The 27,546-nt window shown below is 40.8% G+C and overlaps 1 pseudogene; it reads left to right on the top strand.

The window, feature by feature from the left end:
- LOC126278794 (neural-cadherin-like) overlaps window positions 1-11,000 on the top strand; it is a 232,037-nt pseudogene extending 221,037 nt beyond the window's left edge.
- The last annotated feature ends 16,546 nt before the right edge of the window (window positions 11,001-27,546 follow it).

The raw sequence follows: 27,546 nt of genomic DNA, 5'->3' as shown, positions 1-27,546 counted from the left end.
ATTTCAAAAGTAATTGCCATAACTGTTAGTACATTTTTCTGACTATGAGACAAAATGGTCAACGCCTTCATGGAAAAATGTTTGAGGTACTCGAGAACCATAATTGTACCTAGGTGTGCACCTCATTATCCAAAGCAATTGGACAGTTCCAAATATCTTTCTTTAGGGCTCCAGAATTATGGAAATCATACAGGAACAAATTGAAACTTTATGGAGAAGGTGTAAGGACTTCCCAGTGAAACTTCTGTAACATAGTCGAGACAACCACAGCAGCATATGGGCAGGCACAGAATAATGCCATCTGTCAATATTCCCAGGTGTTTGGACTTGATTGCACTCTTCAATTTTTGCAATATGTCCATGTACCGCTGTGAGTGAATTGTGGCCTCATGTTCCAGAAAGTCAATCAGCAGCACACTTTTGCAGTCAAAGAAAAAGATTATCACGACTTTCCCAGAGCTGACATACATGTTGTTCCAATTACACTGTAAAAGTTTTGGCGAGAAGCCCTTACTCATTCTCCATACAGCCTCCATCATTCACCATACAATTTCCATACTTTTAGAGTGCTGAAGAACTGCCCGTCAATTTGCTTTGGACAAATGATATACACCTGGGTGCAGTCATCGTTCTTTAGGCACCCACAAAAATATTTCCATTTAGGCACTGGTCACCTTGTTTCCTGGTGGAATAAATGTCTTAACAGTTATAGAGACCACTTTTGAAATAATAAACAGTTTACTTACATTTTTCCATTAATTTCACTTCCCCTTATATTTCTATAAGTTTGCAGTTTTGTGATGGCTGACTCGAAAGAGCACTGTGCCCACGTGATGTTATTTTCTAAATATTGGATGTTCAGAAGCAACATCATTTGAATGTTTGCTGAGACTTTAAACAAGTGCTTCAAAAAAGGAAAACTTTCTTTCAATGGTTGTTACTGATGATGAAAGATGGGTTTATGGCTATGACCTCAAAACTAAGAATCAATCACCACAATATTGATGACCTTTTATTTATTGTGGGGGGAGGGGAGGGGGGGGGGGGGGGAATTATTTGTAAAGATATCATTCCTTCTGTGGAACAGCAAAAAAAAAAAAAAAAAAAAAAAAAAAAAAATTACAACAATGCTTTCATCTATCATTTTTTCCATAATGCTTGACGAAGGACATCTGAATAATAGCTGTGGCATATGAATAGTTGTCTACTTCTCCACAACAATGCATAACCACATGTGGTGTATATTGTTCAGGGATGTTTTACTAAAAACATGATGACAGTAGTGTGCCCACCTGACATATTCCTTAACATTAACTCTTTGCGACTTTTTCCTGTTCCCCAAGGTGAAGATAAAGTGTAGGGGATCACTGGAGGTACTGAACACCATAAGAAAGAAAGACTTCCAAGACGCATTTCAAATTTTGGCAGAAATGTTAGGATTTGTTTATTCACTCCCAATGGGACTACTTGAATCATGTGGTGCAGAATAAGATCTAGGTATAATGTGATAATTGTAATTATATTTTGGATTTTTTTTTAGATAGTACCTCATACGTAAGTTGCTATGTCTGTGAATGCAGGCTATGGACTTCATGTAGATTTATATACACATTATTCAGTGCAGATTGACTGTATGAACATTACTCAATGGAAACTCAACCAAGACTGAATAGAATAGAATATTTTATTCACATTTCTATATTTTTCATACAATTGGCGTTGTCAAAGTTTACAGTGGTATCAAGTTTTATACAATAATCAATTATGTATATGGAAAATAAAACAGATAATAGCAGTTTATTTAAGAGCTAAATGATTTTCTTTATCACTTAGGAAACATGTGTGTTATAATGATTTGTTTCTTGGAATTGAAGATAGATAGAATTCACTGTATTTTAACCAAGTTTGTAATATTCTCTAATATTTATTTTTTAGTAGTATATGAGTTAATTATGGCAGCTTACTGAAAAAAAAATGTTCAAGTATTTGTAGTTATTATGGACTATAGCAAGTCTTGAGGAAGGCAAATCCAATACATGACTAGTTCTGGTATTTTGTACATGCACATCACATCTCACATTGAACTTTTCCAGATTTTCTCTGGCATATATGAATCAGTTATCAGGCTAGAGACATTTGAAGTAGTTTCTGTAGTCTTCCCTAGATGGTAATTCTACTAAACATCTGATTATTTTTTATGCCATCTGCAAATATACCATGGGGCAAATAAAAGTGGCGTGGATGAGTGGATTCAATTGGACATGAAAGTATGCGTATAACCACACCCCATGAAGTGCACATACTGTGTATACCCACCACGTGATCCACACTGATTCAGAGTGAAATGCGGGCTGCGTCAGTGAGAGTGTAGAAGTGTAAAGGGGACAATGGTACTCACAGTGGAGCAGCAGGTGTTTGTTGTGGAAAGTTAAGTGACAACAAAGTCATGGAAACTGTGTGTTCAGTTGTTTGTAGTGCCAGAAAAGGGTGCAATGCAATGCTTAGTTAAAAAGTGGCATCAGTCAGGATCTGTTTTTAACAAGTTGAAAAAAATTGTGAAACATGCCCGCACAACAGAAAATGTGGCTGCAGTTCACCAGAAAATGCTTCTCCTGCCAGACCAACCCCACAACTGTCACCAGAGATCAGCATACCACGTCAATCATGCAGACAAATACTCTGCCTGGACCAGCACAGGCATTCTTACTGTGTGTCTGTTGTTCACACAGTAAAACAAGCAGATGCTCCTCAGCGGCTCGCGGAATCACAGGTTCTGGGCAGCAGAGAATCCCTGTGACTTTCACGAGACACCATTGGATGATCTGAAGTTTGGGGTTTGTTGTATGGTGTCTGCATGCCAAATTATTGGTCCCATCTTCTTTCATTGGATGCCGTCTTCAGCATGTTATATTGCCAACATTATTAAAAGAGGAGGAAAAGACTTACAGTTACTTCCAATAGCTTGGAGCAACTGCCGATATAACCTGCCAAATGTTGGATCACATTGACACAATCTTTACACTTGACACAATTGTTAGCAGTGGTCAGTCTGGCAAGGGCACTACTGACCCCAGGTCACCTGATTTGTCAGTGTGCGATTACTTTGTGTGGGGAACCCTCAAGTCCAAGGTGTCTCGCAACAACCTTCATAGTCTTCAAGAACTGCAGCTGAACATTTCAGATGAGATATCAGCACCTCCAGCAGTCCACCTTCATCTTCAGCACCCTGCTGACTAGGGCTCAAAAGTTCCAGGAGATGAGTGGTGGTCACTTTCTACATTTACTGTAGTTAGGTTAGCACTGCATTTCCTTTCCTCTTCTGTGCTTCTTTGTACACTGGAACTCTGTTCTCCAGGCCATTTTTATTTGTCCCACCATGTGGTATTGGTTTCTGCGGAAGTGCTCCAGAGCAATATTCCATATTGCAGATGAGAATCAAAGAAAGCAAAATATGAGTGGAACAACAACTGTTTGCTTGCACTATTCCTTAATTTATACAATAATGAGCTAGTTTGCTGCACAGCTAATTTGTGTGTTCTTCCCAAGAGAGTTTCTGGTCTATGAACAGGCCAAGTAGCTTTACAACTTTATTTTATTTTTTGCTTACCTTTAGATTAAAAAATAGTTCTTCTGTTTTTGTATGGTTTACATTCAGCTGATCGCCGTAACACCAGTGATAAGTCACTTGCACCATTCTCTTGTTGTTAGCTAACCACTTTGTCATTTCTTGCCTGTGGTTATTGATGTCATCAACATTTGGATATTATGACATGGTATATAACTTGAAAAGTAATTAGAGTGACAATAAACATGAAGGGCCCAAGACAAAGCCTTGGGGTGCTCCTCTTTTTATTGGGAGTATTGCTGATTCTGTAAACAAGCTGTAACCTAATGCTTAAATAAGATTTGAATGAACTGAATGATTTATCTTCTATGCCATAATATTCAAACTTTTTGATGATTATGGAGTGTGACAGTGAATCAAATGCTTTACTTAAATCAGTAAGCATTCCAGATGTTAATAGCCTTTTTTCATATCCTTCATAACATTATTCACCAAAGGTTCAACTACTTTTGCAGTTGATAGGTGAGCCCTGAATCTGAACTGTTGCTAATTTAAAATTTTGTTGCTTTCAAAATAGCTATATATCTGTTTATGCATACAACTTTCTATTATCTTTCGTATAGTTGTACTATTGAAATGGGACTCCAGTTATTTGAGAGTTTCTGTCGCCTTTTTTATATATAGTTAACATAAATGTGAGATTAAGACATTTTGGCAAAATTCCTTCATCTAGCACTCTGTTAGATAGTGAGAGAAGTGACAATTTGATCTCCTTTGCTATACACTTTATTTTGAATGTATTGGGTACAAAATAGTCTTCTATTCAGGAATTGCTTGGTTTCTATATAGATTTATGAATGTCATTTAAAGCGATTAGGATCCATTTAAGTTTCTCACTTACTTGTTTTGCATAATTTAGCAGGGTTTCTGCACCTAAAGTAGAATTATTGAATGGAGTGGTAATGATGGCACTATTTACAGAATATTTATTCAATGTATCATGGTCAGTAGAGGTACTGTTTTCTTTATTGATATAATTAATTTTCCTTTTGATGACATTCCAGGCAGATTTACATTTATTTTGGAATTTAAAATATGCTCATAATTTGCACCGCATTTCGGATTTTTGTATTTTGGATCTCTAAAGTTTTCTCATATTTCCTTGTCTCAGTCACTTTTATGACTTATTTATAGTAGCATGCTGAGTTTTTTAGGTTATGGAGCATGCCACTTATTGGTATAATGCTGCTTATGTGTAATATTAGTATAATATCTTTTGGTTACGTTGGGACATGTATTTTTTACTGTGCACTTAATCTCTGTCAAGAAAATGGAAAAGAATTTACAAATTCTTTTGTTGTTATCCATTATATGTGGCCAATCCATTTCCTTTAACTGGTCTATCATATTTTTTACAGTGGATTTTTCTAGCAGTCTATATGTCACTTCTCTTCCTTCAATACTGAGAGCTGAATTTTCAGTTTGAAGAGATATCCCTGCATTATTGATATTCCAAATTCTATAATATCACAATCAAGAGAGTTTCTGTGTATATTACTAATGATGTTATCAAGACATGAATTCAGTCTGGTGGGCTTTTCATTGAGATAGTAATAGCCCAATGGCTTTAAAGAATTAGCCATATAAATTACTTTTTTCTTTTCTTTTTGCCCTTGTTGTTGTTCTGGTCTTCACTCCAAAGATTGGTTTGATGCAACTCTTCTTGCTGCTGTTTCCTGTACAACCCACATCATCTCAGAATAACTATTGCAACCTACATCCTTCTGAATTTGCTTACTCTCTTCATCTCTTGGCCTCCCTCTGTGATTTTTACCAGCCACACTTCCCTCCAGTACTAAATTGGTGATCCCTTGATGTTTCAGAATGTGTCCTTTCAATCTATCCTCTCTTCTAGCCAGTTTGCGCCACAGATTTCTTTTCTCTCCAATTCTGTTCAGTACCTCCTTGTTAGTTGCATGATCTACCTATGTAATAGTCAGCATTCTTCTGTAGCACCACATTTCAAAAGCTTCTCTTTCCTTCTTTTGTAAACTGTTAATTGTCAATGTTTTATCTCCATATATAGCTACTTTCAGAAAAGACTTTGTGACGTATATTTGCTGTTAACAAATTTCCCATCATCACAGATGCTTTTCTTGTGATTGCCATTTTTTGTCCTCTCTACTTCAGCCATCATTAATTATTTTGTTGTCCAGTAGCAAAACTCATATGTTACATTAAGTGTGTCATTTGTTAATCTGATTCACTCAGCATCACCTGATTTAATTAATCTACATTCTATTATCCTTATCTTGCTTTTGCTGTTGTTTATCTTACATCATCCTTTCAAGGTATTATCCACTCCATTCAACTACACTTCCAAGTCATTTGCTGTCTATGGCAGAATTACAATGCAATCAGCAAACCTTAAAGTTTTTATTTCTTCTCCCTGAATTTTAATTCCTCCTCCCAATTTTTCTTTGGTTTCCTTTATGGCTTGCTTAGTGTACAAATTGAATAACATTGGGGATAGGGTACAACCTTGTGTCATTCCTTTCTCAGCCATTGCTTCCGTTTCATGGCCCTCGCCTCATAATCACTGTCTCATTCCTTCATAAGTTGTAATTAGCATTTTACTCCCTATATTTTGTCTCTACTACCTTCAGCATTTCAATTCTCTGGAATATTCCCCAAGGTTGGCTTATACCAGATTTTTTCCTTCTTCTGTAAAAAATTCGTGTTAGTATTTTGAAACAGTTACTTCTTAAACTGGTAGTTCAGTAATATTCACTCCTGTCAGCATCTGCTTTCATAGGAATTGGAATTATTACATTCTTCTCAAAGTCACGGTATTTCACCTGTTACATACATCTTGCACACCAGATAGAGGAGGTTTGTCAGGCTGGTTGTCACAAGGCTATCACAGTTCTGATGGAATGACATCTACTCCCGGGGCTTTGTTTCAACTTACTTCTTTCAGTGCTCTGTAATTTTCTTCTCGCAGTATCACACTGCCTATCTCAACTTCATCTACATCCTCTTCCATCACTAATATTGCCTCCAAGTACATTTCCCATATATAGGCACTCTGTATTTTCCTTCCACCTTTCAGCTCTCCCTTCTTTGCATAGTACTGGCTCTCCATCAGAGCTCTTGATATTCATATGGCTGCTTCTCTTTTTTCTAAAGGCCTCTTTAATTTTCCTGTAGGTGGTATGTGTCTTTCCCCTAGTGATACATACATCCAAATCCTTACATTTGTCCAATAGCCATTCCTACTTAGCCTTTTTGCACTTCTTGCCTACCTAATTTTTTAGACGTTTGTATTCCTTACCACCTTCATTTACTGCGTTTTCTTATTTTCTCCTTCATCAGCTGAATTCAACATCTCCTGTGTTATCCAACAATTTCTACTAGGCTTTATCTTTTTATGTATTTGGTCTGCTGTCTTCACTCATTTGTCTCTCAAAACTACCCATTTATCTTCCAGTGTAATCCTTTCCTCTTCTTTTGTGTCATTGTCCAATACTCCCTCTGAAACTCTAAACAACTTCTGCTTCTTTCAACTTATCCATCTCATTAATTTCCTACCTTTTTGCAATATCTTCAGTTTTAATCTACAGTTCATACCCAATAAATACTGGTAAGAGTCCAAATCTGCCCCTGGAAGTCTCTTACAGTTTAAAATCTGGTTCCAAAATATCCGTCTTACCATTATACAGTCAATCTGAAACCTTCCAATGTTTCCACATCTAGCTATGTTAGTATCATCTAGAATTATAATTGTATGCCATCTGTATTTCAACAACTGCAGTATGAAGTGTTAATTTTTTCTATAAATGCCATCTCATCAGAGCCTGGAGTTCGATAAACTGAGACAATTACAATCATCTACTACCATTGGCATTATCCACAACACCTATTAAAAGAGTGACAAGGAAGGTGTACACAAAATGTTAAAATACAAAGCTATTACATATTCAATAACAACATAAATGACAGGAATTGGTAGCACCACTTTTATGTTAGCCATTAAGTTATTTTGGTTGACCATTGTTCGTATATTCTTTAAATGGGTTTTATGCTACTAGGTTCAATTTTTTGAGTGGATTTTGGGACCTGCAATTTTATCCTTGTTGCTTATTAAAACCTGTCAAGAATTTACAGGCACCTAACTTACATTTACCAAGAAAAAATGAACATAAAACTTAAATCAGCATTTTCTAGCAAGGAATAAAACTGTACAATAAATTACCAAAAGAGATTAAAGAAATTGCAAAAACAAACTTATTTAAAAAGGCAGCTAAAAAGTACCTGTTATGCAATACATTTTACACATTGAAGGATTACTTAGATAAAACAGAGTAGGGGTTTGATAAAAAATATTGTAAGTATAATTATAAAACATCCAACATTCCACATAACACCTTCACTGTATGTTTTTTCCTTCTTTTTTCCTTTCTAGAAATACTTACCCCCAAGCTGTGCATAGCACAATACTAACACCTCTTCCTCTTTCTGAGTGCAACATCTCACTCATTATGGAGGGATGCTGACTCAGTTTTTCAGGATAGCAAATGGGAAGTTGTGGTACAGAAAATGGGCCAGAGATCACCTGTGTGTGTGTGCGTGTGTGTGTGTGTGTGTGTGTGTGTGTGTGTGTAGTGAGGCAATGTGTGTGTAGTGTTTGCAGTGACTGATAGTGAGATATGAGTGAATGGTGTGGCATAACATTATTTTAATAAGTTATTTGTAAAAAAAAGTATTGTATACCAGGAGTAAATCTAATGATTATGTCTAACTAGAAGTCTGTAAAAATATATTAAAAACAAAGATTCCAAGACTTACCAAGAAGGAAAGCGCTGGTAGACAGGCACAATAAATAAAACACACAAACGCACACACAGAATATCTAGCTTTCGCAACCGACGGCTGCTTCTTCAGGAAATAGGGAAGGAGAGGGAAAGACGAAAGGATGTCGGTTTTAAGGGAGAGGGTAAGGAGTCATTCAAATCCCAGGAGTGGAAAGACTTAGCTTAGGGGGAAAGAAGGACAGGTGTACACTCGCACACACACACATATCCATCCGCACATACACAGACACATCCTTTTGTCTTTCCCTCTCCTTCCCTCTTTCCTGAAAAAGCAGCCGTCGGTTGCGAAAGCTAGAAATTCTGTGTGTGTGTTTGTGTGTTTTATTTATTGTGCTTGTCTGCCGGTGCTTTCCCACTTGGTAAGTCTTGGAATCTTTGTTTTTAATGTATTTTTCCCATGTGGAAGTTTCTTTCTATTTTATTTACATCATAGAAGTCTGTAAATATATATGTATATGAATTATCTTATTTGAAATTGATCTAAACTTGTAAATACTTTGACATGTCCTGTATCCTTATAAAAAGAGATCTACGGATGAATAAAGCTACTACTACTACTACTATACTACTACTACTAGGACCTACACAGTTTCCATAAGTTTTCAATTATGAATTTATACTTAAAATAATGTTTCTACATGAAATATTTATATCATTATCTTCAACTGCATATAAATTATACTCTAAAGATAGAAAATTAGAACCTCATAAAGAATTAAATTTTTGATGTATTAGCGGTATACAGTGGCAAAGTAAGTGGAGCTGGTCGGCCTTGCTGCATTCATCATGACAGGGATTTAATGAGAGTGTTGAATAATAAATGTGTTATGGAAACAAAATTTAATTTCTACAGTAGTGTAACACAACTAAATATCATATCTTGCACCAAGATTATGTGGAAGTAATTGTTGATTAAAATATGGCAATTGGATCAGAAACTAGTTTCCAGTCTTACTTATCAAATGCCAGTATGTAAGCTGTAGATGTTACATGTTATAAATGCTGCAGACAACACCTTGAGCTTAAAAGGATTGTTGAAACTCTCTGCAACAGGCTGTGTGGATGATGTAAGACTAGATGGAAGAGCCCTTCCATTGCCTCCGGGATCAAATGTCACACAATGGGGACAGGCAACAATAGCCCTTAATCTTGAATATGGCTGTGAATATTCTTCTGAGTGTAATTTTATAATTTGCCCAGAACCAGTGAAGTGTAGTGACAAGCTGAAGCAATCTAACTGCATGTGAGTATCCTTCAAGCTCTCCTGTATTTGAAGCACATTATTTTTTGTGGTGTTCAAAATAAAAATATAACTGACTGTGGTAATATATCCTTTCCTTAGTTCCATTAATTGCATCAGGTGTTTCTTGTTAAGACATTACAAATCTTGCAGTATATAGTTTTGTAAATAGAAGTCAGAAAATAAAATTACCACATAAAATAAATAACTTGGCCACCAATAATAACAGTGATTATCATGTGCTTAGAAGAACATGCACAATACAACATCAGATATTTAGTTGTCAGACCACAAAGATTCTTTGTTTTGGGGATGTAAAGATGAATAATCAGTGAAGGAAGAAACAAATTACTCATAATTTCTTATTATGAAAATGATACATTCTGGGAGAAGAACTGTGAGCTGGTTTACCGTATAGGCTCTTTCTTTTGTGTGGGCATGATCATAACCAGTGCAACAAAGAATAATATAGAATATTAGTTTCAAGGACTATAAAAGGCACAAAGAGAGTTTCTTCAAACATTTTGCTACCTATAGATCAATCAAGACATAAGTTGATAAATGAGAAAAGCAGCAGTGGCAGGGGGGTGGGGGTATTGGTGGCATTCTATTTTTGAAGCAGAAACAATTATAACTAATCTTTTGAAACTCATTAACATGCTGTATAACCACTTTAAAGTCTTTTATGCCTGTCTACAAAATTGCTATATTATAGGCAGTGCCAACTGTGCATATGATTCATTGAAACTTTTGTTTGTTGTGTATGTTCCATAGAATTATTCAGTGTTCTATGATGAGGAGATACTTGCACAGTTTTAGTACTTGTGCTACTGTTGGACATTACCTCCATTGTAAAGTCCTTATAAGTTTGATTATCAGCAAAAAAAGCCTATTAAAATGTACATTTTAAATTTTAAAACATTATTCTTAATGTAGCTTACAATTTATTTTGATAATGTTAATTCTGAACTTCTCTTAAGATGACTATTTGGCAGTGTGTTTTCATATCTATAGATGAATATCCTTTTGTGCACGATATTTCAAACCAACCCAGTTATCTTCAGATGCTGTAAGGTGAGTGTGTTCACCATCTAGATTCCAACCAAGCTGTGATTTATTATGTCACATTACTTTAACAGCTTGATGTATAATCAGTGTATATTTATTTATTTTTTAAAAAAGAAACTATTTCCTTCATATAAACTTAGAAATAATCCGTCTTTGTGTTGTCAGATGCAGTGATGCAAAAGTACTGGCTTCAAGTAGTAAGGATTGCACCGAAACTACTTGTGCAAAAATGTCATGTATCAACAGCCAGCAATGTTTACATCAAAACTCAAAATTTCTCTACAACTGTATGTGCCCTCATGGTGAAACAGGCATGAACTGCAAGCTTTTGGGAGATGGATTTGCAGTCAGTCTTGGTGTATGGACTTTGACGATTGTAGCATTAATAATTGTTCTGATAGTTGGTAAGAATGATTAAAATCAGTATTCATTATTAATTTAATTTCATATACAGTTACAAATTTATAAATGATGTCCTTCAAAAAAAGTGTAGGAAAGCATTTTTTATATGCAATCACTTTGTTAAACAAAATTACTATATGCACATAAGAAAATCATTTTCTCTAAATATCAGCTAGCTTGCCCTTGAGGTGATGCTGCTCATGAAAGTCATGCAGTTCTATGATGTGTCTCTTTATTTCATTCTAAATGTGATGTATGTAAATATTTCATTTAGTCTCGTACTATAAACTTTGTTTCTGCTTTCTGTAAAGATGACATCTTGAGTTGCAGATAGGAACATGAAAATACTGTTACACACTGAACTTTCGGTCAAAGCTTTCTTCAGAAAAGAAAGGAAAATGCACACACACACACACACACACACACACACACACACACACACACACACACACACACATATATATATATATATATATATATATATATATATATATATATATATATATATATATATATATATATATATATACCAAGCGGGAAAGCGCCGGCAGACAGGCACATGAACAAAACACACAAACACACACACAGAATTACAAGCTTTCGCAACTGGCAGTTGCTTCGTCAGGAAGGAAGGAAGGAGAGGGAAAAATGAAAGGGTGTGGGTTTTAAGGGAGAGGGTAAGGAGTCATTCCAATCCCGGGAGCGGAAAGACTTCCCTTAGGGGAAAAAAAGGACAGGTGTACACTCGCACACACACACACACACATATCCATCCGCACATACACAGACACAAGCAGACATATTTAAAGGCAAAGAGTTAAGGGCAGAGATGTCAGTCGAGGCGGAAGTACAGAGGCAAAGAAGTTGTTGAAAGACAGGTGAGGTATGAGCGGCGGCAACTTGAAATTAGCGGAGGTTGAGGCCTGGCGGATATCGAGAAGAGAGGATATACTGAAGGGCGAGTTCCCATCTCCGGAGTTCGGATAGGTAGGTGTTGGTGGGAAGTATCCAGATAACTCGGACGGTGTAACACTGTGCCAAGATGTGCTGGCCGTGCATCAAGGCATGTTTAGCCACAGGGTGATCCTCATTACCAACAAACACTGTTTGCCTGTGTCCATTCATGCGAATGGACAGTTTGTTGCTGGTCATTCCCACATAGAAAGCATCACAGTGCAGGCAGGTCAGTTGGTAAATCACGTGGGTGCTTTCACATGTGGCTCTCCCTTTGATTGTGTACACCTTCCGGGTTACAGGACTGGAGTAGGTGGTGGTGGGAGGGTGCATAGGACAGGTTTTACACCGGGGGCGGTTGCAAGGGTAGGAGCCAGAGGGTAGGGGAGGTGGTTTGGGGATTTCATAGGGATGAACCAAGAGGTTACGAAGGTTAGGTGGACGGCGGAAAGACACTCTTGGTGGAGTGGGGAGGATTTCATGAAGGATGGATCTCATTTCGGGGCAGGATTTTAGGAAGTCGTATCCCTGCTGGAGAGCCACATTCAAGGTCTGATCCAGTCCTGGGAAGTATTCTGTTACAAGTGGGGCACTTTTGGGGTTCTTCTGTGAGAGGTTCTGGGTTTGAGGGGATGAGGAAGTGGCTCTGGTTATCTGCTTCTGTACCAGGTTGGGAGGGTAGTTGCGGGATGCGAAAGCTGTTTTCAGGTTGTTGGTGTAATGGTCGAGGGATTCAGGACTGGAGCAGATTCGTTTGCCACGAAGGCCTAGGCTGTAGGGAAGGGACCGTTTGATATGGAATGGGTGGCAGCTGTCATAATGGAGGTACTGTTGCTTGTTGGTGGGTTTGATGTGGACGGATGTGTGCAGCTGGCCATTGGACAGATGGAGGTCAACATCTAGGAAAGTGGCATGGGATTTGGAGTAGGACCAGGTGAATCTGATGGAACCAAAGGAGTTGAGGTTGGAGAGGAAATTCTGGAGTTGTTCTTCACTGTGAGTCCAGATCATGAAGATGTCATCAATAAATCTGTACCAAACTTTGGGTTGGCAGGCTTGGGTAACCAAGAAGGCTTCCTCTAAGCGACCCATAAATAGGTTGGCATACGAGGGGGCCATCCTGGTACCCATGGCTGTTCCCTTTAATTGTTGGTATGTCTGGCCTTCAAAAGTGAAGAAGTTGTGGGTCAGGATGAAGCTGGCTAAGGTGACGAGGAAAGAGGTTTTAGGTAGGGTGGCAGGTGATCGGCGTGAAAGGAAGTGCTCCATTGCAGCGAGGCCCTGGGCGTGCGGGATATTTGTGTATAGGGAAGTGGCATCAATGGTTACCAGGATGGTTTCTGGGGGTAACAGACTGGGTACGGATTCCAGGCGTTCGAGAAAGTGGTTGGTGTCTTTGATGAAGGATGGGAGACTGCATGTAATGGGTTGAAGGTGTTGATCTACGTAGGCAGAGATGCGTTCTGTGGGGGCTTGGTAACCAGCTACAATGGGGCGGCCAGGATGTTTGGGTTTGTGAATTTTAGGAAGTAGGTAGAAGGTAGGAGTGCGAGGTGACGGTGGGGTGAGGAGTTTGATGGAGTCAGGTGAAAGGTTTTGTAGGGGGCCTAAGGTTCTGAGGATTCCTTGAAGCTCCGCCTGGACATCAGGAATGGGATTACTTCGGCAAACTTTGTATGTAGAGTTGTCTGAAAGCTGACGCAGTCCCTCAGCCACATACTCCCGACGATCAAGTACCACAGTCGTGGAACCCTTGTCAGCCGGAAGAATGATGATGGATCGGTCAGCTTTCAGATCACGGATAGCCTGGGATTCGGCTGTGGTGATGTTGGGAGTAGGATTAAGGTTTTTCAAGAAAGTTTCTTTCTTTTTTTTTTTTTTTTTTTTTTTTTTTTTTTTTTTTTTTTTTTCCCCAACAACTTTCGTTTTATTTCCATTCCCGTTTTTCCCACAAAACCGATCATTTTCTAGCAGCTTCCCACAGGTTTACACGTTATTATTTCTTCATCAAACAATTGTTAGCCTCATTATCATAACCTGCCAGTACATAACCAGTCCTTTGAATACATTTACACACATATTCTTCGAGATTTTATTCAAAAATTTTTTTTTTTCGAATTTTATTTTTTCGCAAATCATTTTTTCGAAAAAATTTTTTGTCGAAATTTTCTTGAATTTCTCGAAATTTTCTTGAATTTCCCCACCCTTTAACGTGATCTGGAGACAACATAACTACCCAACCTTTGCACCCATTGTTGTTCACCAACCTAAGTTCAGCACATGATCAACATAGCTCATCTCAAACCAACACTTTTTCGACTTTTTTCACACCTTTATCTCTCCCTATATAAATCTCTCTTTACTTTCACTTTAACCTCATATTACCCTTTCCACCTACCAATACCATGTCAACCTCACAACATCCCTACAACGACCCCATTAAATTTTATTTACATTCCCTCCGCAAACATGCCTTCACCCTAGCCAGATTACGCTCCCATATTTTATTTACTCAGGCTTGTCTGACATTTGGCATTACTCCCAAAGGCCTCACACTTAAAGTTCCCATCTCTGGCTGCAATCCTTCTTTCCATCAGTCCTTATACCAGTTCCAAACAGCACAATCCATAGCCCTCACCCGCCTAATCCTTCACCTATACATCGACTCGGCCAATGAACACACCCGTCAACTCCTATCCCAAATCAAAGTCCTCAATCTTTCCTCTCCCGCATCCACACCGGCTGTACATAGCATCCTCCTACAGGCCAACTGCAAATTAGAACAACATGCCACCCTCCACCTCAAAAAACTATCCAATCTCCTGGTTTCCCACCTCCGGAAAGGCAACTCACTCACCCTCCACAACCTTTCCAACAAACCTCAACCTCCTCTCATTGCACACAGACCCAGTCTCTCCCATCTACTCAATCTCCCACTTCCAGCTCCACTCCCCCCAACACCTCAAAATTCTAGTTAACACAATCTGGAACCACAACACCCCAATTCAGTAGTTAACCTTTCCTCCAAACCCCTCTCCCAATCCGAAACCTCTGTCCTATCCAAAGGCCTCACCTTCAGCCCCACTCCCAGGTTCAACCAAACTGCCCTTGTCAAGGATTTACTGTCCTACACTCGTAGTCTCTGCTGGAAATATCACTTTGCCACGAAGAAAAACAATCCTGATCCCACTCCTAATGATCCAACTCCCCAAGACACTATCCAAATTGAACCCTGCCTGCAACAGTTCCGTCCTCCATCACAGCGGGACCCACCTCCTCTTCCTCAAAATCACCCTCTCCAAACCTTCCAGGAATTTCTCACTTCCAGCCTTGCCTCTCAATCTTTCTTGAAAAACCTTAATCCTACTCCCAACATCACCACAGCCGAATCCCAGGCTATCCGTGATCTGAAAGCTGACCGATCCATCATCATTCTTCCGGCTGACAAGGGTTCCACGACTGTGGTACTTGATCGTCGGGAGTATGTGGCTGAGGGACTGCGTCAGCTTTCAGACAACTCTACATACAAAGTTTGCCGAAGTAATCCCATTCCTGATGTCCAGGCGGAGCTTCAAGGAATCCTCAGAACCTTAGGCCCCCTACAAAACCTTTCACCTGACTCCATCAAACTCCTCACCCCACCGTCACCTCGCACTCCTACCTTCTACCTACTTCCTAAAATTCACAAACCCAAACATCCTGGCCGCCCCATTGTAGCTGGTTACCAAGCCCCCACAGAACGCATCTCTGCCTACGTAGATCAACACCTTCAACCCATTACATGCAGTCTCCCATCCTTCATCAAAGACACCAACCACTTTCTCGAATGCCTGGAATCCGTACCCAGTCTGTTACCCCCAGAAACCATCCTGGTAACCATTGATGCCACTTCCCTATACACAAATATCCCGCACGCCCAGGGCCTCGCTGCAATGGAGCACTTCCTTTCACGCCGATCACCTGCCACCCTACCTAAAACCTCTTTCCTCGTCACCTTAGCCAGCTTCATCCTGACCCACAACTTCTTCACTTTTGAAGGCCAGACATACCAACAATTAAAGGGAACAGCCATGGGTACCAGGATGGCCCCCTCGTATGCCAACCTATTTATGGGTCGCTTAGAGGAAGCCTTCTTGGTTACCCAAGCCTGCCAACCCAAAGTTTGGTACAGATTTATTGATGACATCTTCATGATCTGGACTCACAGTGAAGAACAACTCCAGAATTTCCTCTCCAACCTCAACTCCTTTGGTTCCATCAGATTCACCTGGTCCTACTCCAAATCCCATGCCACTTTCCTAGATGTTGACCTCCATCTGTCCAATGGCCAGCTGCACACATCCGTCCACATCAAACCCACCAACAAGCAACAGTACCTCCATTATGACAGCTGCCACCCATTCCATATCAAACGGTCCCTTCCCTACAGCCTAGGCCTTCGTGGCAAACGAATCTGCTCCAGTCCTGAATCCCTCGACCATTACACCAACAACCTGAAAACAGCTTTCGCATCCCGCAACTACCCTCCCAACCTGGTACAGAAGCAGATAACCAGAGCCACTTCCTCATCCCCTCAAACCCAGAACCTCTCACAGAAGAACCCCAAAAGTGCCCCACTTGTAACAGAATACTTCCCAGGACTGGATCAGACCTTGAATGTGGCTCTCCAGCAGGGATACGACTTCCTAAAATCCTGCCCCGAAATGAGATCCATCCTTCATGAAATCCTCCCCACTCCACCAAGAGTGTCTTTCCGCCGTCCACCTAACCTTCGTAACCTCTTGGTTCATCCCTATGAAATCCCCAAACCACCTCCCCTACCCTCTGGCTCCTACCCTTGCAACCGCCCCCGGTGTAAAACCTGTCCTATGCACCCTCCCACCACCACCTACTCCAGTCCTGTAACCCGGAAGGTGTACACAATCAAAGGGAGAGCCACATGTGAAAGCACCCACGTGATTTACCAACTGACCTGCCTGCACTGTGATGCTTTCTATGTGGGAATGACCAGCAACAAACTGTCCATTCGCATGAATGGACACAGGCAGACAGTGTTTGTTGGTAATGAGGATCACCCTGTGGCTAAACATGCCTTGATGCACGGCCAGCACATCTTGGCACAGTGTTACACCGTCCGAGTTATCTGGATACTTCCCACCAACACCAATCTATCCGAACTCCGGAGATGGGAACTCGCCCTTCAGTATATCCTCTCTTCTCGATATCCGCCAGGCCTCAACCTCCGCTAATTTCAAGTTGCCGCCGCTCATACCTCACCTGTCTTTCAACAACTTCTTTGCCTCTGTACTTCCGCCTCGACTGACATCTCTGCCCTTAACTCTTTGCCTTTAAATATGTCTGCTTGTGTCTGTGTATGTGCGGATGGATATGTGTGTGTGTGTGTGTGCGAGTGTACACCTGTCCTTTTTTTCCCCTAAGGGAAGTCTTTCCGCTCCCGGGATTGGAATGACTCCTTACCCTCTCCCTTAAAACCCACACCCTTTCATTTTTCCCTCTCCTTCCTTCCTTCCTGACGAAGCAACTGCCAGTTGCGAAAGCTTGTAATTCTGTGTGTGTGTTTGTGTGTTTTGTTCATGTGCCTGTCTGCCGGCGCTTTCCCGCTTGGTAAGTCTTGGAATCTTTATTTTTAATATATTTTTCCCATGTGGAAGTTTCTTTCTGTTTTATTTATATATATATATATATATATATATATATATATATATATATATATATATATATATATATATATATATATATATATATTAAAAATAAAGATTCCAAGACTTACCAAGCGGGAAAGCGCCGGCAGACAGGCACATGAACAAAACACACAAACACACACACAGAATTACAAGCTTTCGCAACTGGCAGTTGCTTCGTCAGGAAGGAAGGGAGGAGAGGGAAAAATGAAAGGGTGTGGGTTTTAAGGGAGAGGGTAAGGAGTCATTCCAATCCCGGGAGCGGAAAGACTTCCCTTAGGGGAAAAAAAAGGACAGGTGTACACTCGCACACACACACACACATATCCATCCGCACATACACAGACACAAGCAGACATATTTAAAGGCAAAGAGTTAAGGGCAGAGATGTCAGTCGAGGCGGAAGTACAGAGGCAAAGAAGTTGTTGAAAGACAGGTGAGGTATGAGCGGCGGCAACTTGAAATTAGCGGAGGTTGAGGCCTGGCGGATATCGAGAAGAGAGGATATACTGAAGGGCGAGTTCCCATCTCCGGAGTTCGGATAGGTAGGTGTTGGTGGGAAGTATCCAGATAACTCGGACGGTGTAACACTGTGCCAAGATGTGCTGGCCGTGCATCAAGGCATGTTTAGCCACAGGGTGATCCTCATTACCAACAAACACTGTCTGCCTGTGTCCATTCATGCGAATGGACAGTTTGTTGCTGGTCATTCCCACATAGAAAGCATCACAGTGCAGGCAGGTCAGTTGGTAAATCACGTGGGTGCTTTCACATGTGGCTCTCCCTTTGATTGTGTACACCTTCCGGGTTACAGGACTGGAGTAGGTGGTGGTGGGAGGGTGCATAGGACAGGTTTTACACCGGGGGCGGTTGCAAGGGTAGGAGCCAGAGGGTAGGGGAGGTGGTTTGGGGATTTCATAGGGATGAACCAAGAGGTTACGAAGGTTAGGTGGACGGCGGAAAGACACTCTTGGTGGAGTGGGGAGGATTTCATGAAGGATGGATCTCATTTCGGGGCAGGATTTTAGGAAGTCGTATCCCTGCTGGAGAGCCACATTCAAGGTCTGATCCAGTCCTGGGAAGTATTCTGTTACAAGTGGGGCACTTTTGGGGTTCTTCTGTGAGAGGTTCTGGGTTTGAGGGGATGAGGAAGTGGCTCTGGTTATCTGCTTCTGTACCAGGTTGGGAGGGTAGTTGCGGGATGCGAAAGCTGTTTTCAGGTTGTTGGTGTAATGGTCGAGGGATTCAGGACTGGAGCAGATTCGTTTGCCACGAAGGCCTAGGCTGTAGGGAAGGGACCGTTTGATATGGAATGGGTGGCAGCTGTCATAATGGAGGTACTGTTGCTTGTTGGTGGGTTTGATGTGGACGGATGTGTGCAGCTGGCCATTGGACAGATGGAGGTCAACATCTAGGAAAGTGGCATGGGATTTGGAGTAGGACCAGGTGAATCTGATGGAACCAAAGGAGTTGAGGTTGGAGAGGAAATTCTGGAGTTGTTCTTCACTGTGAGTCCAGATCATGAAGATGTCATCAATAAATCTGTACCAAACTTTGGGTTGGCAGGCTTGGGTAACCAAGAAGGCTTCCTCTAAGCGACCCATAAATAGGTTGGCATACGAGGGGGCCATCCTGGTACCCATGGCTGTTCCCTTTAATTGTTGGTATGTCTGGCCTTCAAAAGTGAAGAAGTTGTGGGTCAGGATGAAGCTGGCTAAGGTGACGAGGAAAGAGGTTTTAGGTAGGGTGGCAGGTGATCGGCGTGAAAGGAAGTGCTCCATTGCAGCGAGGCCCTGGACGTGCGGGATATTTGTGTATAGGGAAGTGGCATCAATGGTTACCAGGATGGTTTCTGGGGGTAACAGACTGGGTACGGATTCCAGGCGTTCGAGAAAGTGGTTGGTGTCTTTGATGAAGGATGGGAGACTGCATGTAATGGGTTGAAGGTGTTGATCTACGAAGGCAGAGATGCGTTCTGTGGGGGCTTGGTAACCAGCTACAATGGGGCGGCCAGGATGTTTGGGTTTGTGAATTTTAGGAAGTAGGTAGAAGGTAGGAGTGCGAGGTGACGGTGGGGTGAGGAGTTTGATGGAGTCAGGTGAAAGGTTTTGTAGGGGGCCTAAGGTTCTGAGGATTCCTTGAAGCTCCGCCTGGACATCAGGAATGGGATTACTTCGGCAAACTTTGTATGTAGAGTTGTCTGAAAGCTGACGCAGTCCCTCAGCCACATACTCCCGACGATCAAGTACCACAGTCGTGGTCTGTGTCTGTGTCTGCTTGTGTCTGTGTATGTGCGGATGGATATGTGTGTGTGTGTGTGTGCGAGTGTACACCTGTCCTTTTTTTCCCCTAAGGGAAGTCTTTCCGCTCCCGGGATTGGAATGACTCCTTACCCTCTCCCTTAAAACCCACACCCTTTCATTTTTCCCTCTCCTCCCTTCCTTCCTGACGAAGCAACTGCCAGTTGCGAAAGCTTGTAATTCTGTGTGTGTGTTTGTGTGTTTTGTTCATGTGCCTGTCTGCCGGCGCTTTCCCGCTTGGTAAGTCTTGGAATCTTTATTTTTAATATATTTTTCCCATGTGGAAGTTTCTTTCTGTTTTATATATATATATATATATATATATATATATATATATATATATATATATATATATATATAACAGAAAGAAACTTCCACATGGGAAAAATATATTAAAAACAAAGATTCCAAGACTTAATATTTTGTTTTTAATATATTTTTCCCATGTGGAAGTTTCTTTCTGTTTTATTTACATCGTCATTAATTTGAACCCAACAATTACGTTTGTTATTGTCTCTGTTGCATTTCGAAATCTTCTCTATCGTCTTACTTTCTCTTTTCGTTTGTACAAGAAGTTCCACTTTGTATTCATCTTCCATTTTTCCGTAATCTACCATACATTTTATCCTGCCTAATTATACTCAATAATACGTAATTTACTTCCAAACCATAACCTAAAATTTTCAACGCTTTCAACATACTTTCCCGCTTGGTAAGTCTTGGAATCTTTGTTTTTAATATATATATATATATATATATATATATATATATATATATATATATATATATATATATATATATATATATTTTCACTCAAGCAGGCACACTTCATGCATACATGACTGCTGTCTCCAGCCGCTAAGGCCAGATTTTTGCCTGAGTGCCCATAGATAGCTGTCAAGTGTGCATTACAAAGACACATTCATTCAAGTGAGCACTTGCATCACATAAATATTTCCAACCATACAATAATGAACCAGAAATTCTGCATATCATCATTAGAGTAAGAAAATCAACTGGACAGTCATAAATGCTTTATACAATCTCTCTTTTCCTTCTTATTTTATGGACATGATGGCTTAATACTTATTTAACCACATTTTTCTCTTACATTGTCAAAAAACAGATTTGGCAATAAATGTATTCTCATGTTGATATTTCTTGGCAGACCCTTAGTAATCTTGAGAGATTCACAAGAACTAGCAAACCAAATAAGTTTAGAAACAATGGAAAGTCCAACAGTTATAAAAAGGATAGACTGATACTTCCTGTAAAGATGACACAGGGAGTTGCAGACAGGCTCAGCAGAAAGACTGTTACACACTGAGCTTTCAGCCAAAGCTATCATCAGGAAAGAAAGGAAAACACACGCACCCACTTACTCCAGCAAGCAAACTTCAGAGAAGTTACACCTAGAAGCCCTTACACATCTATCATACAGTCCTGATCAGTCGCCATGTGACTTCCACATTTTTGGAGCCCTGAAAAAAAATTGTGACTGTTGATTTGCTTTGCATGGTAAAATCACATTTCTGTGAGCAGCTACAAATATTCTTCCATGAAGACATTGACTGTCTTGTCTTACAGTCAGATAAATGTATTAACAATTATGGTGATTACATTTTACTCACTTTTTTCCATCTGTCTCATTTTCATTTGACTGCCCCTTATACATTCTTAGAATTTTCTTGATTAAATTAGGAACTGTTTAGTAATAATAGACTTTGTTTGGTGAGGAATGCCTGCCTTGTCTGTGCCAGTCACATTTTATGTCTTCCTTGATTCATTCATCTCTCATGCGTTACTTTGTTTCCAAGGTAGCAGAATTCCTTAATCTTGTCTACTTTGTGATCACCAATTTGGATGTTAAGTTTATCACTAACATCATTTCTGCTACTCCTCATTACTCATCCATCTTCCCAGCAGATACAGTGGGTCGCTAGAAGGTAACAACACCCAGTCTAACAAGGTGGCTCAGGAGCAAGTTATACTGACCCACACTTGTAATGGAACACATGCTGTTACTCAGAATGTGTTTATAATAGTTAAAAGAAGAGAGGGCAGTTTCGACAAAGTTGCACCATTTTATATACAGAAAGATTTGGAGGGAATTTCTGGAGCATTAAAATCTGTCAAGCACTTGTGAAATGGGAGCCTGTTGGTGGAAATGTAAATGTACCAGGAGGTGAAGAATCTCCAAAAATCTCAATCCCTTGGGGAGTATGTAATTGAAATTGAACTGCCTAACATTTTGAACTACAACAAAGGTGTTGTGACTTGCATGGGTTTTGGTTGACATTCCCTGAGAGGAACTGAAAGCTGAGTGGTCCCGGGAATGCACTGTTGGTGTGCAAAATATTATGAAAAGGCTGGGTGGCAACGTAGTGAAACCAGACTCATTTACACCGAGTTTCAGCAACAAAAAACTTCAAGAGCATGTTTAGGATGGCTTCCTTCACCTCAGCATGCAGTGTTATTTTCAAAACCCAATGCACTGCTTTAAATGACAGCACTTTGGGCACACTATTCTTGGCCACTTGTGCAAATGTGGTAAAGCTGCCCATGACAGAGTTGGTCATTCCTCTCCTCAAAAGTGTGTCAACTACTGTGGGGGTCACCCTGTCTGGAGTAGGGATTGCAGTGTCTTCTTTGAAGAGGGGAAGATCCAGAGATAAAAACAACAAAGCGCATTCTTTATGGTGAAACTAAAAAGAGATACAAAGCCATGCAACCACCCACGTTCACTGCTTCATATGGTTCCATTTTCAAACACCCAGTCCAGAAAACTGATGCTGCTACACAAACAGAGATTGCTAGTACCAGCACTAGTGCTTTCATTTGTTAATGTACTTGTGGTGCTGCAGTTACTTCGAACGATGTCCCTCCTCCCAGAACTTCAGAAAAGGCTGTGGTTGCTGACATTGTGGAACTTCTTGTCCCTCCAAAGATCAAATGTTCTCTACTATCCAGTGCTGCCACTACCGCTTCCATGGCTGTGGCTCCAAATTCACCTCAGACCAAAAAACCAAAGTCAAAGGTGAAGAATCGCACACTGATGGAGACCGGAAGTACACACTCTGACAATATTGATGTCATCTTGTCTGATGCCTCTCTTGAATCTTCTTCATAGACGATGGACCTCAGTGTCAGACTGGAGCAATCATCTCGCCCCAAGACTGAGCCTCCACCCATTGTGGACTCCCCTTCCCAGCAGAAAGTTAGGATTAAAGTGCTACCCCCATCACAGATGACTCCCATTATACACTGGAACCTTAATGGGTACAGGGCACATGTGGAGGAGCTGTAACTCGTATTGCAGGAATGCCCCTGTGGTTTTGGTTGCAGGAAACAAATTATAAAGCATCTGATGTCCCTGTACCATGGGCTGTACACTCTATCACAAGGATGACTTGATTGGGGAAAGGGTGGAGGGAGGGATTCCTGTGTTTGTCAATAATGGACACCAATCCTCTGCTCTAGAATCAGAACTTAAAAGAGATTTGGAGGACTTAAGATCAAGTAAGGCAGAAGGGATAGATAACAGAATTTCAAAAATCATTGGGAGAAGTGGCAACCAAAAAACTGTTCAAGTCGGTGTGCAGAATATATGAGACTGTCAGTATACCATCAGACATTTGGAAAAATATCGTCCACACAATTCCGATTGTAGTTTGAGCCAAGAAGTGTGAGAATTATGCCACAATCCCTTAACAGCCCATGCATCCAAGTCTCCAAGCAGAATAATATACACAAGAATGGAAAAAAAAATTGAGGATCTGTGAGATGATGATCACTTTGGCTTTAGGGAAGGTAAAGGCATGAGAGGAGCAAGTTTGATGTTGCAGTTGATAATGGAAGCAAGACTGAAGAAAAAACAAGACACGTTCATAGGATTTGTTGACCTGGAAAAAGCTTTTGACAATGTGAAATGATGTAAGATGTTTTAAATACCAAGAAAAATAGGGATAAGCTATAGGGAAAGACAGGGAATACACAATATGTACAAGAATCAAGAGGGAACAATAAGACAGGAAGACCCAGAACAAAGTTCTCAGATTAAAAAGGGTATAAGACAAGGATGTAGCTTTTTGCAATATCAGAAATAAAAGAGTGTTTCAAGAGTAGAATTAAAATTCAATTTCAAGAGTGGAATTAAAATTCATGGTGAAAGGATATACTGATATGATAAAATTAACTAATGGCATTGGTCTTCTCAGTGAAAATGATGAAGAATTATAGAACGTGTTGGATGGAATGAGCAGTATAATGAGTATATAACATGGACTGAGAGCAAGTCAAAGAAACACAAAAGTAATGAGAAGTACCACAAATGAGAACAGTAATAAACCTCACATCAGAATATGTGATCATGATGTAGATGAGGTTAAGGAATTCTGCTATGTATGCAGCAAAATAACCCATGACGGAAAGAACAAGGATGACTTAAAAAGCAGACTAGCACTGGCAAACGGGCATCCTGGCCATGAGAAGTCAATTAGTGTAAAACATCGGCCTTAACTTATGGAACAAATTTCTGAGAATGTATGTCTGGAGCACAGCATTGTATGATAGCGAAGTGTGCACTGTGGGAACACCAGAACAGGAAAGAACTGCACAACATTGGAGACATGGTACTATAAAGAATGTTGAAAATAGGTGGACTGATAAGGTAAAGACTGAGGAGGTTTTCTGGAGAACTGACGAGGAAAGGAATATACAGAAAACTCTGACAGGATGATAGTACATCTATTAAGACATCAGGGAATAACTTCATGCTACTAGAAGGAGCTGTAGAGGGCCACAGTTGGTAACACCATCAATCCAGTCCCAGATCCAAGATTGAAAATGATTGACCAGTAGTCAAACATCAAAATTTTCATGTCTCATTGACAAACCATCACTGAAGGCCCCATGCAAGACTGTCCTCAGTCTGACTAACATACAAGTGACATGATGTGATTTGGGTTCTGCAGAGGGGACTTAATTTTGCCCCCATCCCTAAGTTCACATTGGTCATGGATATCATCAGTACAGTTGAACAGGTTGCCATGCAAGTACTGCCTGAAGCAACAGAAAAAGTGTGTCTTGAAAATTTCCATGCTCTGATGATGATAACTAAGACTGCAAGGTCAGACATTACCAGCAAAGGGAAGGCAACCATTCAGAACCTGAGAGAGTGCCCCAAAGTGCTGACAAATGCAGTGCCACTGATATTCTCACCCTTAAAGACTACACTGAGAAGATGCAGAGCATAATAAATGACGACTCTTGCAGGAACATCAGTGTTGACCTCACCAAGGAGATGAAGAGCAAGACCAGGTCACTTCTTAAGGAATCAGTGTTACTAGAGAGGGTCATCAATAAATTGTCACTGCAAGGATCAATAAATTGTCACTGCAAGGATTTGACTGCCAACACTTCGTGGATGCCCTAAGGTTCACAAAGATGAGGTGCCACTATGATCCAATGTCAGTGTTGTAACTGCTACTGAAATGGTGGCGGGGTTGAAGTGACTGCAAGTGTGGCGGGACCTGCAGAGTGGCCCGTGAACAACAACGCAAACGGGAGAGGATGGACATGACCAGCGAAGGACCTAACGAACAACAACAAGATCAAAACAAAGGAGTCACAAAACCTAACTAGACAACTACGCCCACTCGTACACAGAACAAGAAAATAAATAAGCTGTCTATGGCAAGGTGATATGTCCACAGACATACACAAGATTAGACTGGCCGGCTGAGCAAGAGGCCTGTGCTTAAATACAGAATCGGAGGCGCTGCTATTGGCCACCAGGACCACATGTTCCACCGTGGCGTCCTCACACTAAATGTGGGCCAGGAAGCGCGGGCGGCCACAGCTTATGGCGCAATGGTGCAGAGACCTCTAGAGATCTTCGACATCCATGTCATCTGGCGCGGATTCAGATTCCATGGCACATGGTACCAGAGTCAGCAACATTAGAGCTCCCACATATTTTCTTGCAAAATACCTGACAGAGATACAAAGGAAGGCCTTATGTGGTTAAATGCCCACATCACATCCACAACTCTGTAGATTTTGTGAAAGACCTCAGCAGCTTCCGGCTGAAACACTCAGTCATGATGGTGAGCTTTGATGCGATTTTGTTTCTCACTAGGGTGCCTCTCTGTGAGTCGCTTGAACTCATTGATCAGAAATTTGACAAAAAGATCGCCGACCTTTTCATGCATGTGCTAACCTCCACATTTTTCTATTTAATGGAGAATACTATGAGCCAATGGAGGGAGAGGCAGCTCACTCTTGCCAGTGATTGGATTGCTATATGAAGCATTTTGAGGAAGAGGCCCTGACATTATCCAAATGGAAACCCATCTTCTTTTTCCATTATGTGGATGACTTGTGCATCATCTGGTCTCATGGCAGAGACAAAATCATTAACTTCCTCGTACATCTGAACTCCATAGATCCCAAAATCAAATTCACTATGGAGACCAAAGAAGAAGGAAGACTACAATTCTTGGAGGTTATAGTCAAGCAAATAGCTGATAGCACCTTGGGCCAAGATGAGTATTGGAAGAAAATGCATGGATTGGAAGAAAATGCACACTCACCTGTATGTGCTTGCAGACAGCTGCCACTTACTAAAGACACTACTACACGGCTGGTACACACCACGTAAGATGCGTAGAACTGCCTCAGAACTGTGTTAAAAAAGAGGGGACAGGGGGGGGGGGGGGGGGGATACTCAGAATAGCAATTAAGTGCACTCTTTATGGAGATGGAAGAAATCATGGAGAAAGGGGTAGCTACAACATTTATACCATTCACTGCTGTTCTATTGGGAAAAGTCAGGTGCCTACTGAAAAAGAACCATGTAAGAACAGTCTTTTGCCCACTCAATGAAACACAGAATGTCAAAGACGTTCATGGTTTGTGGATGGCTAGCGTGTACCAGATTCTGTGCCAATGTGGCATGACATATATTGGACAAACAGTGGGCACCAATGAAGACCAATGCCAAGACACCAGAAGCAGACTTAACTAACGTAGCCGGCCAGGATGGCTGAGCGGTTCTAGGCGCTACAGTCTGGAACCGCACAACCACTACGGTCGCAGGTTCAAATCCTGCCTTGGACATGGATGTGTGTGATGTCCTTAGGTTAGTTAGGTTTAAGTAGTTCTAAGTTCTAGGGGACTGATGACCTCAGAAGATAAGTCCCATAGTGCTCAAAGCCATAACTAATGTAACCCAACAACTCAGCAGTCACAGAGCACTGTTTTCCAGAAAATCATGCAATCAGATACAACCATCCAAGGATTTTTGTGCAGACTTGCAAATATTGGACAGTGTTGTTAGAGAAGCTAACAAAATTCACAGCAGGAACAATCTTATCAATTGGAACTCCAGTTATAATCTCAGCAAAACTGAGAACCACCACTGGATCCAATTAAGAAGACG

The sequence above is a fragment of the Schistocerca gregaria genome, chromosome 6 (assembly GCF_023897955.1).
Source record: "Schistocerca gregaria isolate iqSchGreg1 chromosome 6, iqSchGreg1.2, whole genome shotgun sequence".
Lineage (NCBI taxonomy): Eukaryota > Metazoa > Arthropoda > Insecta > Orthoptera > Acrididae > Schistocerca > Schistocerca gregaria.
The sequence above is the reverse complement of the archived record's forward strand: the minus strand, read 5'-3'. Positions and strand labels throughout refer to the sequence as shown.